General features: G+C 44.6%; 1 long non-coding RNA gene across 2 annotated transcripts in view; it reads left to right on the forward strand.

Annotated features, from left to right (window-relative positions):
- LOC147209160 (uncharacterized) overlaps nt 1–15,270 on the forward strand; it is a 74,588-nt gene that overhangs the window by 58,548 nt on the left and 770 nt on the right. The gene's annotated exons all lie outside the window — the stretch shown is intronic.

The following is a 15,270-nucleotide window of genomic DNA, read 5'->3' on the forward strand; positions in this document are numbered from 1 at the left end:
CAGGAAGCTCGGCATAGGTCTGCGCTCCAGTGCTATGCTAGTTCTGATGATGGTCACATGTGGCTCGAGCCACCCCCAGGGGGAGGGGTGGAGGGGTGTCGAGCGCATCATACCATAACCCCTCCCCCTCCTTTGGCGCCACGCCACGGATGGTTGGGTAATGTAACCAAATCTATTCGCTCCTGCGAGATGCGTGCCGACAGCGAGCCGTGGTTGTGGCCAAGGTAATTTACAGCTCTAACAGGTATGACAATGTCGAGCGTCTCTGTCAAGCCTTGTAAAGGTTAAACGGCCCTCATTTAATGAACCACGGGGGCCATGATTTGGGTGTGTATAGGTCATGTATTGCACGCCATTGTCGCGCCGGTCTTCTGTCACACGGATGTGCGATTGGGAGATAGGTGGACAAAATGGCTCTCAAGGTTGAGGCAGAGGAGGAAGCCAAGGACAACCTCTAAGACCTTGTAAAAAAGTAGATAGTCAACCCAATTCTCCCTCCATTAGATGCGGCACTTCTCGCGGACGCCTCGATAGCATCCGCCTTCTATTTTATTTTTGCCCTTATTTTTCAATTTTGGGGCTGGGGAAAGGTCAGGATTATTTCTTGACGTCGCCGTGTCGAAACCACACACACGCTACCCCCTAAAATGGTTCTCCCCGAGTCCCTGCGGCTGTCGCCAATTTTGTGTCCGTGTATGTGTGTGGACATGCGGCTTTATTTCAAAAATGTAGTGCTGGTGTTTTTCTTCGAGGATCCTCACATTTTGCAGATCCCGTTGGGAGTTGCACGGCGCGTGTCTACGAGCGTTGGAAATATGCGAATTACGGGCTTCGGTTGGCATCCGACTTTTGCTCTTTTGCCATCCGTTTGCAAGCCGGCGACGATTCCCAGTTTGAGGGCCACGTCTCACAGTCCCAGGCCTGTGAAATGACGATCGAGGAGCCCCTCACCCATCTCCTTTTTGCACCCCCCCCACCCCCACCACCACCACTCCTTCTTTACCTGCCACCTCCTTGTACGCGGTCAGTCCGACAGCGACGGATGTTCTCGGGCTGTAGAATCCCCAGCACCTGCTCTCACCCTCAACCGGCTGTCCCGCTGCAGGTGACGGATCGGAAGAGTTACTCGGAGGAAGCCTCGCTTTGTGATTTCAACCGCCTCCACTTGTTATGCAGCCCAAGTCTGGAGTTTATTTAGAGAATGCTTATCACATGGCTCGGAATCGCTATCTCGTAGAGACAACCCGTTATCTCCGGCGCTGATCAAGCATCTCATCTATTTAACCGGAAGAAATTTTGAGGTGTACAAGAACGATTAGACATTGAAAAGTCTGATCCTTATCCCCGTTCCCTTTTTTTTTTTTTTTTTTGCCTTTTCTCTCTTTGTGAGCCTTTTTAGAGACATTAACTAGACACTGTACGAAATAAATCAAACAAATGGATTAGCGGAGTTAAATAGGTGTCAGGAACCTCACTGCGCCTTATGAAGACAGATCTGCCTCTTATGGAGGCAATCAGGTATGGAACTTATCATAACACAAATTAGGAGGGCTAGCCATTTTTTATGACACAACCCAGGGCTACATTTCCATAAAAACGAATGGCCACCTCTTTTATTCGACACAGACGCCTGCGCTGTATTTTAAATATACATCTATATGTAATGCCGGAATTGCCAAGATGAATGCGCTACTGGATTTTGAGATATGAAATGGGGTAATGAATGTCATTAATGTGCAATGCCCTTGCGAGAAAGGCAGGGCGCGCTCACAAATTGCTTTGGACATGAACAAAAAAGACATTTTGCCCCCCCCCCCCTTATAAAAAAAAAAGAGCTGCCATACTGGGTGAATCTAGTTTAAAAAAACACACAAACACAAAAAGGTTTAATTAAAACAGTGAGGGTGATTGTTGTTGTTGTTTTTTTAATTCAAAGGGGAGAGCGGTGCTCTCGACAAGTAGGAGATGCCGGACCTGTCCGCTGTCTTCACATATTTGGATCAAATGGCGCCTTGTAAAAAATTAACAGATCCAAAAGCTTGGACGCCGCCGCGCGCTGTGACAGCACTGACATGTCAGCTTATGAATTGAACATGAACTTCCTCTGGTTCTGTTTGGAGGTAAACTCGACGGACACAGATATCCCTCCTCGGCACTCGGGGCGACTTCCGGCCTTCCATTTTGGCTTTACCGAAATTGGGATGAAGAGATCAATAAGGTTCCAGAGATCCAAATTGGAGGGGGGCAAAGGGATTTAATAATTGATTGATGAAGTGAAATCACATCTGATATCGTCCATCCGTGCACCCTTGATGCCATTCTTGAACTTGTTGGAAGGCGTTTTTAAGGGGCTCGACAGCTGGCGTGTGAAAATGTCATGGCTGTAAAACTTGCCTCCACATGGATGTGGGAAAGGTTGCGAGGCCTGGGTGATGGGAGGGGGGAGAGTGGGGGTGGCTGTGCTGCGCAAGCCAAAAGGCCATTAAAAACTGTGATCATTTATTTTCACTCCTTGGCCTAATCCATCTCTCCGGGGAATGGTTCTGTCCTTATGCACCCAAGGCTAGCAATCTATTCTCCCGTCTGTCTCCATGCATCAGAATGAAGCGTTGAAACAGTCAGACATGTTCTCGCCCTTCATTACCCGCTCTCTCCCTTGACTTGTTTCTTTTTAGCCTGCCCCCCCCGCCGCCCCCCCCCCCTCGATCGCTCGTGTCTCCCTGCCGTCACCTTTTTTCTTCTTCCTTTTAGCGTCCGCCTTGCTTTGACTCTCACAAACAGGAAGGCCGTTTCAAACCGTATCCAGGGAAGACTTTTTCCTGGGTGTCCACCGTCATTTTTCAACCGCACCAGGATAGACTTGTTTCTTTCAAAGAGATTCTCGCGCTCACGCCCACGTTAACCTTCCGTCAGGGAAAGGCGACGCCTCAAATCAAGCTCCGATTCGTATGATAGCTGAAGGTTAGCGCTGCCATTGTGTTGTCACTTTGTGGACGAAGGGAAAAGTGCTTCCTTTTTTTTTTTTTACAACTCCTTTTTTTAGAAATGACTCCCAAGTCCCCAATACGCGCAGAGAAAATATTTATAAAGCCATACTAACCCCTGCTGTCACCGTGCATCCATTATTAGGCAGTTTTACCCTTATAACAACCTCAATCATTTTTTGGTACGACCCACTTGAGCGCGTGGACAAGTCCGAACGGCTACTGTCGTACGATTCAAAGTTGCTGGTGTTAAGTCAATGACACTGCTCAGCCATATGAAGTCAACGGAATTATTTTGGGCGTGGGGGGGCAGTGGGATTTCCAAGACGAGTCCGAGGGTTTCATGTTCTGCAAGCCATTGTGTCCTCCATCCGCAGGCTTTCTGGTAAATGTTCCCGAAAAAGGTGCAATTCAGCCGGGTGCCAACTCGGGGACAATGTTAAATGCATACAATTGGGCAAGTAATTTGATTAATAAGGCTTAAAATGAGCACAGAAGCAAAACTGAAAGCCCAAATCCCCCCCGCCCCCTGCCATCCTCATCCTCTGAGAGTCTCCAATGGAAACACATTACAGTTTCTGTTCAAAGTTTCAATGGAACCAATGCAAAAGGGAGTTTTTGCACTCGTTTCAGAGTTGAATCCCCTCCTGCTCATCTCTCTCTGCTCACTAGACTTAAAAGAAAAAAAAGAAAGATATTTAACACGAGTCATCACGAAGCTAACTTGTAAAGCTTTGCAAGGAGAAGACGGAAAATCGGGGGATGAGAAGGAGCGCTCGGATCATTTGTGTCTATTTAATCTTTGTGTGTGCCCAAGTTTGATGTCAAATTGACTTTGATTTGGCTCGTTGTGCCGTAAAAGATCCCCTCCGGTACCTGAAGCTTTCCTGATAAAAGAAAACCACGTGGACCAAACTCGCTCAGCTGCCCCCCCCCCCACTCCTCAAAGAGGAGAAGTAATGAACAAGACTAAAGGTGTATTCAAGCAGAAAGTGAAGCCAATTTTAGCCGTGCATTCAGTCCAATTTCAGCGCCGGATCGCTTGTGTAGTCTGCAATTATTCGGCCCCAAACATCGATTACACCGACAGCTCGGCTCCGGCTTGTTTACTTCCCTCTTAGCGCAAATCCTTTCCCCTTTTCCGTTCAGTCTTCCCGTCGTGTTTGCGTGCTGCTAATTTATCTCCGAGCGCAAGTTAGAGTGGAGAGCTTCCGCAAAGCCATTACTTTGCAAGTGTGCTTTCGTCAAAAGTTAACAGTATGTGTCAAAAGGTAGAAAATAATAAAACTCCCATTCGATTCGAGCATCCTTAAATGCGGCACTGATTTAAAAAAAGGACTGATAGAGGTGAAATTATATCACCAAAAGTGGGAGTGTAATGAACCCTTTCACCTCCATTAAGCCTGAAAATTGGTTGTGGAGCGCTTTAACTCTCCAAACAAGCCCACCTTTTTGGAACAGGAACACCCCTAAACCCCCCTCCCCTCCCCCACCCTCCCTTCCAGTGTACTTTACATATTTTGAGCTTGTTCATTTACTTTTTATAATGCAAGCTGCTTATGTTGTGTTCATCAGCTCAGTTTTTATAATCACGGCATTATAACGGGGATACTGATAATTGCTCACTATTCACAAATTCACCTTCTAATATTTTTTGGGGGTGTGGGGGGTGTATACAGTACTTTATTATTCGCTAAAAAGTGCAACCATTTGCAGCATTCATTTGGATTTTTTTGCCCTCATCATATCATGCCACAAGATGGTGCCAAAGCCCTGGATAATAGGAAATTAGTAATTGGTGTCCAAAGACGCATTGCTGTACTGTTCATTGGGATGTCTCAGCTCCTCTCAGCTCATCAATGCGGCACTAATATTGGTTATCCTTCACAAAGGATTAAGAATACTGCATGTAAACAGACCTTTTAACAAATGGTCTGTTTACATGCAGTGTTTCAATGCATGTGTATTTTGCAAGTCCCGTCACTCGTATGGCGAGGCACTACTGTGTATACATTTCCATCACTTCTTCACGGATTTTTGCCAGTGACGGCGGGACTCCCACTGGCTGCCTTTGCACGTGCAGTTTGTGTCGGGAATGTGGAGTAGTCGCGTGTTTCAAAGCGCTGCGTGTTTGTGTTGTTGTCAACCAATCCAGGCATGCAATATTCAACCAATTCCTCGCCGTTTCATCCCTTCCTCCTTCCACTCCAAACGGATTAATTACCTCCCCGCTGGAAGTGTGGCGGGCGGCGAATCAAAAAAAAGTGCTTGAAATGCGATGCCCGATTGCACCGCGCCGCTCGTGCCGCACCTCTTTTCTCTTTGCGGAAAGGAAGGGGGATGGGTGGTGAAGGTAAGGAGATGGGGGGTGGGGGGTTATGTTTACGAGGGCCGACCAAGGGGTGAACTCCCAGAGCTTGGAGTGATAAAACGCCCCCACTTACATGGAGACAGGCACTGTGTTTTATAGACTACACAGGATCTGGTGCCTTTTTTTTCCCTGTCCACGAGTATGCTTTGATGGTAATAATATCTAGAAAGCACAGGCTGTGTCTGTGGCACTTATTCCTGAACTGTAACATGGGAGCGCCTTGACATTTACTTCATCTACTGTGTAGTATGCATTCCTCCTTATGGGACAAGCTTGCTGGCAGGCAGGGAAACATTTGCCGAGCCAAAGCGGTGCTGCCAAGGAGGTGTCAGCAACAACTGGAAAAGTAACGTTGGGTGGGGGGAGGGGGTCTTCACTGTGCCTCTTCTGCACATCAAGGGTGTTCTCGTCAAAGGGGACGCAATAAACGCAGATTTACAACGCTCCTCCGCTATGTAGTGGAGAACTGATTTGGAAACTGATGTTAAAATCTCATAACTGAATGGAACGAAGTTTTCCATGATTAATATTCAATTTTTTGATACAGAAGATGCAGAATTATACCCTGTTTTATACAAGGCTCGTTTTTAAAAAAAAAAATGCTGACAATTTTTCGCATTTCAAAGACGTTCACCAGGAACAAGGGATCGTTGTTAAAAAATAAATGAATAATGGATGACGAAAAATAAATACGCGTTCGGTGCTCCTATCCTGTAGTTCGTCCGTCAGTTAGCCACATTAGCCCACTAGCACTGAGTACAAGCCGTTCACAGCACTTAATATGCACACGCAAGGGTATGCCACTGGCTATTTTCTGACTGGAGAATCACCCCAAACGTAACGATTGTTGCTCCTTGCAAAGTTACCGTGGAAGGGTATGGAATTTGTTAAAACACAAGTCGGCTTTTCATCGCGTCACTAAGTGAAATTATTTCTATGGCCACGAGATGGTGTCATTACGCCATCTTTTCTGAAGAGCCAATCTGTTTGGTGAATGCCAGTCCAGTTTTTAGCGCGGCATATTTTACTTTATTTATTTTATGAGCAGCACAAATTGTAACCTGGTAAGAACCAGAATGATAATTTGAATCACTCAAAGGAATTCTCCACTGTATCCATCCGGGACCGCTCGAACGTGGTGTATTTGGGAAAAGCGGGACAATCCAATGAGCCAATTGGGCAATGCGGCAACTTGTGCACGCCTATCAATTTTTTTTTTACCAATCACGGCAACGGACGAAAATGTCCACGACTTGACCAAGCTGGTCTTTCAAACGCTGGCCAAATACAGTTAGTATAAAAGCACAAACATCTTTCTTTTCCTGCTAAAAATACACAAATCTTGGTGTTCTGTCTAAAAGGAAACAAATTCTGTAATTTTAGGAGCAAAATAATCCACATAATTAAAAGTTAAATAAGTTTCAAACAAAAGAGTTAAACAATTCCAAACAAAGTAAAGACCCAAAAAGTAGTTCACTGAAATTACTAAAAGAGCCTACAGCGCAACATTTGGGGAAAACGGGATCTGAAAACGCTTTGGATGACCTTCATGCTCGGTGTTGGGCACAGAGCATCGTTTGTAAACTGGATTTAAAAGCATTTGCATGTTATTGGTTTGTTTTGAATCTTTATTGATTCATATTATTCACTCTGATATGAATGGACAGCATCAAATTGGGGGACCGTATTATACACAAGGACAGTATAGAGGGAAAAAAAAATTTCAGGTGTGATTTTGGAGGGGTGTATTGTATAGGGTAGTGTCTTATTCATGGGAAATTACAAAATTTGTATCTCAAATCTGTTTTCACTTTGGTTGGTTTGAATTAAGAAAAACAGGTCCCCCCGTATTGTATACAAATGTGATTAAACATAATTTTAAAAATGTAAATGAGTTTTATAAGGTGTCATGACTGTACGTACTGTGTTAGCCATGTGTTGGAATGGATGCATCGGGAGGAACATCGGGTGCTCACTTGGTATGTGTGTAAGCACCTGGCAGTTTGTTGCGATCTAAAGAAACTCTTTACGAGTGTTCTTATTTTGGATTTGATAGCCCGACAAGTGAAAGTGCGACTGTTCCAACAACTTTTATGGGGGGCCAGAACAGATTAATTGCATGACCACAAGATGCCTCTCTGTTCCATTTAAAGACATTTGGAAATATGTCAGGAGGCCGGGTGGGGGTGCGGGGGGGGGGGGGGGGGGGGTAAAGGTGCGGGGCGTTGGCGTGCACTCAGGTTAACTGGGCTGGGAGGTGCAGGCGACGAGGGAGGCCATCTTGGCCCTCAATGATCGACCGGTGGATCGATTCACTAAAAGGCGAAGGCAAAGGTCAGGCTGCTCTGAGGCACCTTGGGGAACCGCCCTGACAGCCACCAGGAAGAAAAGGCAGATGTGAGGGAGTGTGTGTGTGTGCGCGTGTGTGTGTGTGTGTGTGTGTGTGTGTGCGCGTGTGTGTGTGTGTGGGGCAACACCTTCTCTAGCTCGAGACCATAAACACAAGCACTCACGTGCGCTTAAGTGGAAGCAACACAACAACTGCAACTATTGGGCCAAATCATCGACTCTGGGGGCAGCGTTTGTTTTGTTTTGCCCAATAGCTCCCCCTGCAGGTGGAAAGTCATTTGAGTCAGACAGAAGCATCAACAGTTGTTGGGTTGGATGCCTTGTGGTCATCTACCGTCATGGATCGCTGTTATTTGATCCATCCATCCATTATGTTTTTTTTTATAATTTATCCATCTAACTACATAGAACCAATTCATGCACTATTTATTAAATGAAATATACTTCCATTCTATGGCTTGGTAACATTTTAAAATGCACAGATAATGTCCAAATAATACTTGAGCATGCCTCTGCAGCATTCACCGATGCGCATATCAAAGAACTCCAAATGCTAAATGGTAACAATAGCACCGACTCAAGCTGTCCTACTGGTATAATAGAGCATAAAAGTAGATAATCCAGGGTCAGCGTGTTAAAAACAGACACGTGTCCCTCCCTGTTACATCCTCCCAAAGTCTTCCGAAGCTGTTATTGTGAGGTCAGATAGCTACATATTGTTCCTTAAAGGCGCCGGAGGGATTATTTGCACCTTGAAAGGATGAAAGCCTCCCAGCAAAGGCGGCGCGGGCTCAGGGATCAATCCGGTTGATACGATTTCTGCGGACGTCTGCTTTGAATATCATTTTTTGTCAAGTGGCGTGCCGAGGCCTGACAAAGCAAAGAAAGAACACCTGAGCCTTCAAACCAAAGAAGACAATGACGGCATTCCTACCGGTCCCACCATGACGGAAACATTACAAAGAAGATGCACGACGCTCCGCAGAGATGTTGAATATTAAATGTATTCATTTGCGCAGGTTGCTACAGACTTACGATGCTCGTCCGGCAAACGGAATTTGAAATCTGGTCGTGAGAGAAACAGTTTTCAGCAATCAGTATGTGAGGCGCAGGTATTACGTTTGTCCGCCAGGGTTCACCATCCGAACATTCTACAGTGTAGTGTCTGTGACGTTGAGAGTGTGTGTTCCTGAACTGTCGAGTGCAAGTGAGCCGATGCGGATGTTTGGACGGCCGGCTGTTAACTGACTCGATCTGCTTTACGTGCCGGACGACGGCGTCACTTGAGTCCGCCGACGTCAGTTGAGTCCGCCGGCAGGTCGTATACGAATGTGCTTGTGTTTGCTGTATTTTGCTCGCCTTCGTTCAATTGAAAATGCACAGGCGGCCATTTCCATCTCCCCTCTATCCAAACCACCAAGCGCGGCCAAATGAACGAGAATAGCCTGTTGCGAATGAATTCATAATGTTGATCATGTGTTTGTTTTGTTACTTTGTGTTTGTTGTTACGTCGTGTAGACCTGATGTGGACTTTTTTCAGCATTTTTTGGCCACGACATTCATCAAGGAGGAGACTTGGCGGTTGCGCCTTCTCGTCAGCATGGGCATACCAGCACTGTTTTTGACTGGGAGGAATGTCTGCGCCATTTGACGGTCATTGCTGGACAGTCCCGGGGCGCTTGTGTCTTGCGCCTGGAATGGGCAGCATTTTTCACAGCCCCGCTTTGTTCAGCGGAGAGATCGGTGCTGTTGAACGGTCTGCGGCTGGATGGATGTAAGTCTTGAGGAGCCGACGATGAGAAGAAAGGAGCGTTGGCGCGGAGCGCCGATGCGGATTTGGAATTGATAGTCGCGGCTTGGAGTTTGAAGCGGATTACGTGGGACAGGAGAAGTGAACTAATCTCTTTTCGTCAATGGACGCTACAGCTTCGTGTTTGCTTTCAAAACTTAGCTTGTAGCAGACGTGTGCACATTTTTAGCATGACGTCTCTGATCCACTGGAGAAAGGACACTTTGATCCTCTCCTCTTTCATCTATAAGTGCTTCAGACAACAAAGTGTATGCAGAAAATTGGTGAAGATTGCACAACTGTCTGTGTCCTATGTGTTGTGTTGTGTTATTTTTGTTATTTTGACTTCAAAATGGCGCCGCAAGAGTGGCTGTCTTTCCAGCAGCTCCTGTATTTTGTTGTTCTACTTCTTCCTTTCATAACTTTGCTGCTGTGAATTGGGAATTTCTCCATTGCGAGACTAATAAAGGTTTTCTTATCTTTCTTATCTTATCTTTTCTTATAAGATATATGATGGAGAAATTTATCTTGTAAAAGTAGGTCGGTGTTTGTGAGAGTTTTGGGCCAGCAGAGAAGTCCTTGCTGGCCCTGACCACCCACCACCGCTTCCGACCACATTAACAAACTGCGTCGCAAGATGCCACCACAGATAAATTTGATGAGTGCCAGATTGATGGAGCAAAGGAGCCCCGCACCCCCCATCCCCCTCTTCACTTATCCTCCACACCCCTGCCGCGCATTCAAATTGGTCTGCTCGATTTGACAAGCCACTGTAGAGAAATTCTCCAGGATTAGGTGGCGTGATGTTGTTTATTTATGCGAGATCTTTTCAGTGCGCTGTCGGCGGTGACAGAACGCGTCTCGGGGCGGGAAAGAGCTGACCCTTTTTATGATGCGCTCATCCTTCATCTTGGCTGCACTGGAGACTCGGCTAATGCGAGTGCGCATGTGGTGATTCCTGAATTGCCTTCAAAACTAATCTTGAAGGGCAGCGTTATTAATACTCTGCCTCTTTTGTGCTAAACCTCCACACATTCAAATGCAAAAAGCCCGCTGGTCAAAAATAACGCCGTCAATACACTGGTACTTTGACTTTGGATTTTAATTCCTTCCGTGTACAAAATGAATTGAAACGCAAATGAATCCGTTCGAGTTCCTCCTTGCTTGTTTCCTCATTTTTCCATTCGGCGCATGAGGCTCTCCTTGCCCACATGCGAGGGCATCGCAGTATTTAAATGGCTCCTTTTCCACTTCACTGCAGTCAAACTCTTTTTATGAGGCCCGTAAAATCTTGCCCCAATTCTTCCTTGACTTTTGTTCAAAATATGTCGGAAATTTTGGGGATGTTCGACACCACTTTTTTTTCAGACCGATACCAATCTGAGTATTCACTCTTTGAGTACTCACTGATGTCATACGTCTCGTACTTCTGATCCATAAAATTTCATTTAACGCTGTGCCAACGATTGCCAAGCAGGATTTGCTTAATGTCAGATATTTTGGAGTGAGGGAGCTTGAGTATCATTGGCTGGTATCAACGTCTCCAGGAGTATCCGATACCTTGAAATAAGGCCGATATAGGCCCAATACCGATACCTACTATTAGTACTCCCCTATCCCGACTAAAAATGAATCTTACCAAATGCGTTGATGTCAAATGCTGATTACAAAGTTTCCCTCACAGAACCTAACAGGCAAGGGACTCAGCAGAAATTGTCTCATGGCCTATCCGCAGCTCAGCTTCTGGCTTGCAGACATCACGTGTTTATGTTAAATGTGAAATAATTGGTGCAGTACAAATGCAGCTTCCGGAGAAAAAAAATCCCCCCTGTTCCAGCTGACGCAAAACATGAGCAGGTATTTATTATTTATTAATTACGTTTTGTGCCTAATGTGAATCAAACGTTGAACTTAAAACCAAGGGTTGTACAATACACTCTCAGCATTTGTACATTTGTTTGTTATACTAAAACGTGGCCCGCGACAAAATCAAATTTGACACCCCTTGCTTTGGAGATTTACAACTCAACTCTACGTGTTCTTTTTCTAGGTATTGCATAAAAGAAAGATGACCGGCATGTTCCTTTTTCCTCCGCCGAGAAGTGAGTCATGAACGCGGGAATGTGGCTATTACTTACCATCAAAAAGTGCTTGTTTGGTGATAATAAGGGCCGGGGATGGAAATCTCAGCGAAAGGGAGAAGGAAGCGTGCGAAGGTGTATGGGGGGAGGCGGGGGTGATACCTGAGGAAGCAACGGTGGAATCCTCCCATTGCTTAGCCAAGCGTTTTCTTGGCGAGGCAGAGGACGGCTTAGCCCAGAAATAGCAAAAGATAGGACACAGTGTTATTAAGCACGCTTAGAAGGGTGAAATAAGATAACGAAGAGCAAATGTGCTAGCTGTGCAATACAGGCCAGGGAACGGGGGACATTTGCTTGTAGGCTCTTGTAAACATGAAGGCAATATCATGGCTGCCAATGGAGTGCATTGGAGTCACGCTGTCTCTTTTATCTGGGCGCAGGCGAGGTCACTTGGCAACTTTATGCCCACGGGGAAAGTCGCCCGACGCACATAAATTTCCATCTCGCGCGCAACGCGGAACATAACTCAGGTGGGGAGAAAGTTCACGGCGCACATAAATTTGGGGTCAAATGTTACAATTGCGATGCGCCGCTGCCGTGCTCGCCCTTATCAGCCCGCTGCCGCCGCCCTCGCCCTCTGCAGGCCGGCCTTGTTTGTTTTATCACCCGCCACTCAGCTCTTTGAGTTTGACACGAGGTTCATGACCACTTCAATTCGCCTCGCCGCTATCTGATGATTCCGTCACCAGTGATGTGTTCCTGTCCGGTCCTCGAGGCCAAGGACCGGCTCGAGGACCGAAGGGCGGTCTTTGGTCCTCGGCCTTGGCCTCGGAGTCAAGTCCTTGGTCCTTGGCCTCGGAGTCAAGTGCTTGGCCTTGGCCTTGGGTTGCCGGTCATCGGAAACAACGAGGGATTAGAGCCCCTAATCCTTCGTCCACAGGTATAAAGTGGGCCAAAGGACCGCAAAAATCACAAAGAAATCAAACAAAATCCATCGAGGAAAACCCACGTTGATAACTGTCTGGCGCTTTAAGAGGGGCGGGGCTGTCACTGATAGTCAGTACAACGTGTAAAGAGCGGCATCACAGTTAGTTTCAATCACGTTTCGTTCCGTTCGCGATCAGCAGTTTAAATAGTTAAATATTTAGTTATTTTTGCACAGTCGTCACGTTTGTGCGGTCGCACTAGAATGTTTGTTTGAACCAAGTAATTTGCGTTACAGCTGGAGTCAATAATGTCGGCACTTCACTTCCGGGTTTGGCCATTGGGATTTGGAGTCCTTTTGCTCGATTCCAGTTATGTTTGCTGAATGCTTTCTCATGTTGGGAATAATGAATATTGATAATACATTGTTTAAAATCATGGTTGATTTAATTTAAAAAAAAATTGAAAAAAAAACGACCATGTATAGTAAGGCGTTTTTAGCCGGAAAAAAACCGACCATGTATAGCACGGCGTTTTTAGCCGAAAAAAAACGACCATGTAAAGTAAGGCATTTTTAGCCCCAAAAAAACGACCATGTATAGTAAGGCATTTTTGGCCGAAAAAAAAACGACCATGTACAGGTATATGAAGGCGTTTTTAGCCCAAAAAAACGACCATGTATAGTAAGGCATTTTTGGCCGAAATTTTTTTTACCATGTATAGTAAGGCGTTTTTAGCCGAAAAAAACGACCATGTATAGTAAGGTGTTTTTAGCCGAAAAAAACCGACCACATATAGTAAGGTGTTTTTAGCCGAAAAAAACGACCACGTATAGAAAGGCATTTTTGGACGAAAAAAACGACCATGTATAGTAAGGTGTTTTTAGCCGAAAAAACCGACCACGTATAGTAAGGTGTTTTTAGCCGAAAAAAACGACCACGGATAGTAAGGTGTTTTTAGCCGAAAAAAAACGACCACGTATAGAAAGGCATTTTTGGACGAAAAAAACGACCATGTATAGTAAGGCGTTTTTAGCCGAAAAAACGACCATGTATATTAAGGCATTTTTGGCCGAAAAAAAACGACCATGTATTGTTAGGCGTTTTTAGCCGAAAAAAACGACCATGTATATACTAAGGCGGTTTTAGCCGAAAAAAAACACCATGTATAGTAAGGCGTTTTTAGCCGGAAAAAAAACGACCATGTAAGGCATTTTTGGCCGAAAAAAAACGACCATGTATAGTAAGGCGTTTTTAGCCCCAAAAAAAAGACCATGTATAGTAAGGCGTTTTTAGCCGAAAAAAACCACCATGTACTGGATATAGTAAGGCATTTTTAGCCCCAAAAAAACGACCATGTATAGTAAGGATTTTTTTGCGGCAAAAACGACCATGTATATAGTAAGGCATTTTTGGCCCAAAAAAAACGACCATGTATAGTAAGGCATTTTTAGCCCCAAAAAAACGATCAAGTATCGTAAGGCATTTTAAGCCCCAAAAAACGACCATGTATAGTAAGGCATTTTTAGCCGAAAAAAACGACCATGTATAGTAAGGCGTTTTTAGCCCAAAAAAACGACCATGTATAAGTAAGGCGTTTTTAGCCCAAAAATAAAAACGACCATGTATAGTAAGGCGTTTTTAGCTGAAAAAAACGACCATGTATATTAAGGCGTTTTTACCCGGAAAAAAATGACCATGTATAGTAAGGCGTTTTTACTCGAAAAAAAACGACCATGTATAGTAAGGCGTTTTTAGCTGAAAAAAACGACCATGTAAAGTAAGGCGTTTTGGGACGAAAATGCCTTACTATACATGGTCGGTTTTTTTCGGCCAAAAATGCCTTATTATACATGGTCGTTTTTTGGGGCTTAAAATGCCTTACGATACTTGATCGTTTTTTTGGGGCTAAAAATGCCTTACTATACATGGTCGTTTTTTTTTCGAGTAAAAACGCCTTACTATACATGGTCATTTTTTTCCGGGTAAAAACGCCTTAATATACATGGTCGTTTTTTTCAGCTAAAAACGCCTTACTATACATGGTCGTTTTTTTTTTTTGGGCTAAAAACGCCTTACTATTATACATGGTCGTTTTTTTGGGCTAAAAACGCCTTACTATACATGGTCGTTTTTTTCAGCTAAAAACGCCTTACTATACATGGCCGTTTTTTTTTTTTTTTTTGGGCTAAAAACGCCTTACTATTATACATGGTCGTCTTTTGGGCTAAAAACGCCTTACTATACATGGTCGTTTTTTTCAGCTAAAAACGCCTTACTATACATGGTCGTTTTTTTTTTGGGGCTAAAAACGCCTTACTATTATACATGGTCGTTTTTTTGGGCTAAAAACGCCTTACTATACATGGTCGTTTTTTTCGGCTAAAAACGCCTTAATATACATGGTCGTTTTTTTCAGCTAAAAACGCCTTACTATACATGGTCGGTTTTTTTTTTGGGCTAAAAACGCCTTACTATTATACATGGTCGTTTTTTTAGGCTAAAAACGCCTTACTATACATGGTCGTTTTTTTCAGCTAAAAACGCCTTACTATACATGGTCGTTTTTTTTTTTTTTTTGGGCTAAAAACGCCTTACTATTATACATGGTCGTTTTTTTGGGCTAAAAACGCCTTACTATACATGGTCGTTTTTTTCAGCTAAAAACGCCTTACTATACATGGTCGTTTTTTTTGGGGGGGCTAAAAACGCCTTACTATTATACATGGTCGTTTTTTTGGGCTAAAAACGCCTTACTATACATGGTCGTTTT

Source organism: Hippocampus guttulatus, chromosome 2 (genome assembly GCF_054856545.1).
Source record: "Hippocampus guttulatus isolate MCC_2025c chromosome 2, RoL_Hgut_1.0, whole genome shotgun sequence".
Lineage (NCBI taxonomy): Eukaryota > Metazoa > Chordata > Actinopteri > Syngnathiformes > Syngnathidae > Hippocampus > Hippocampus guttulatus.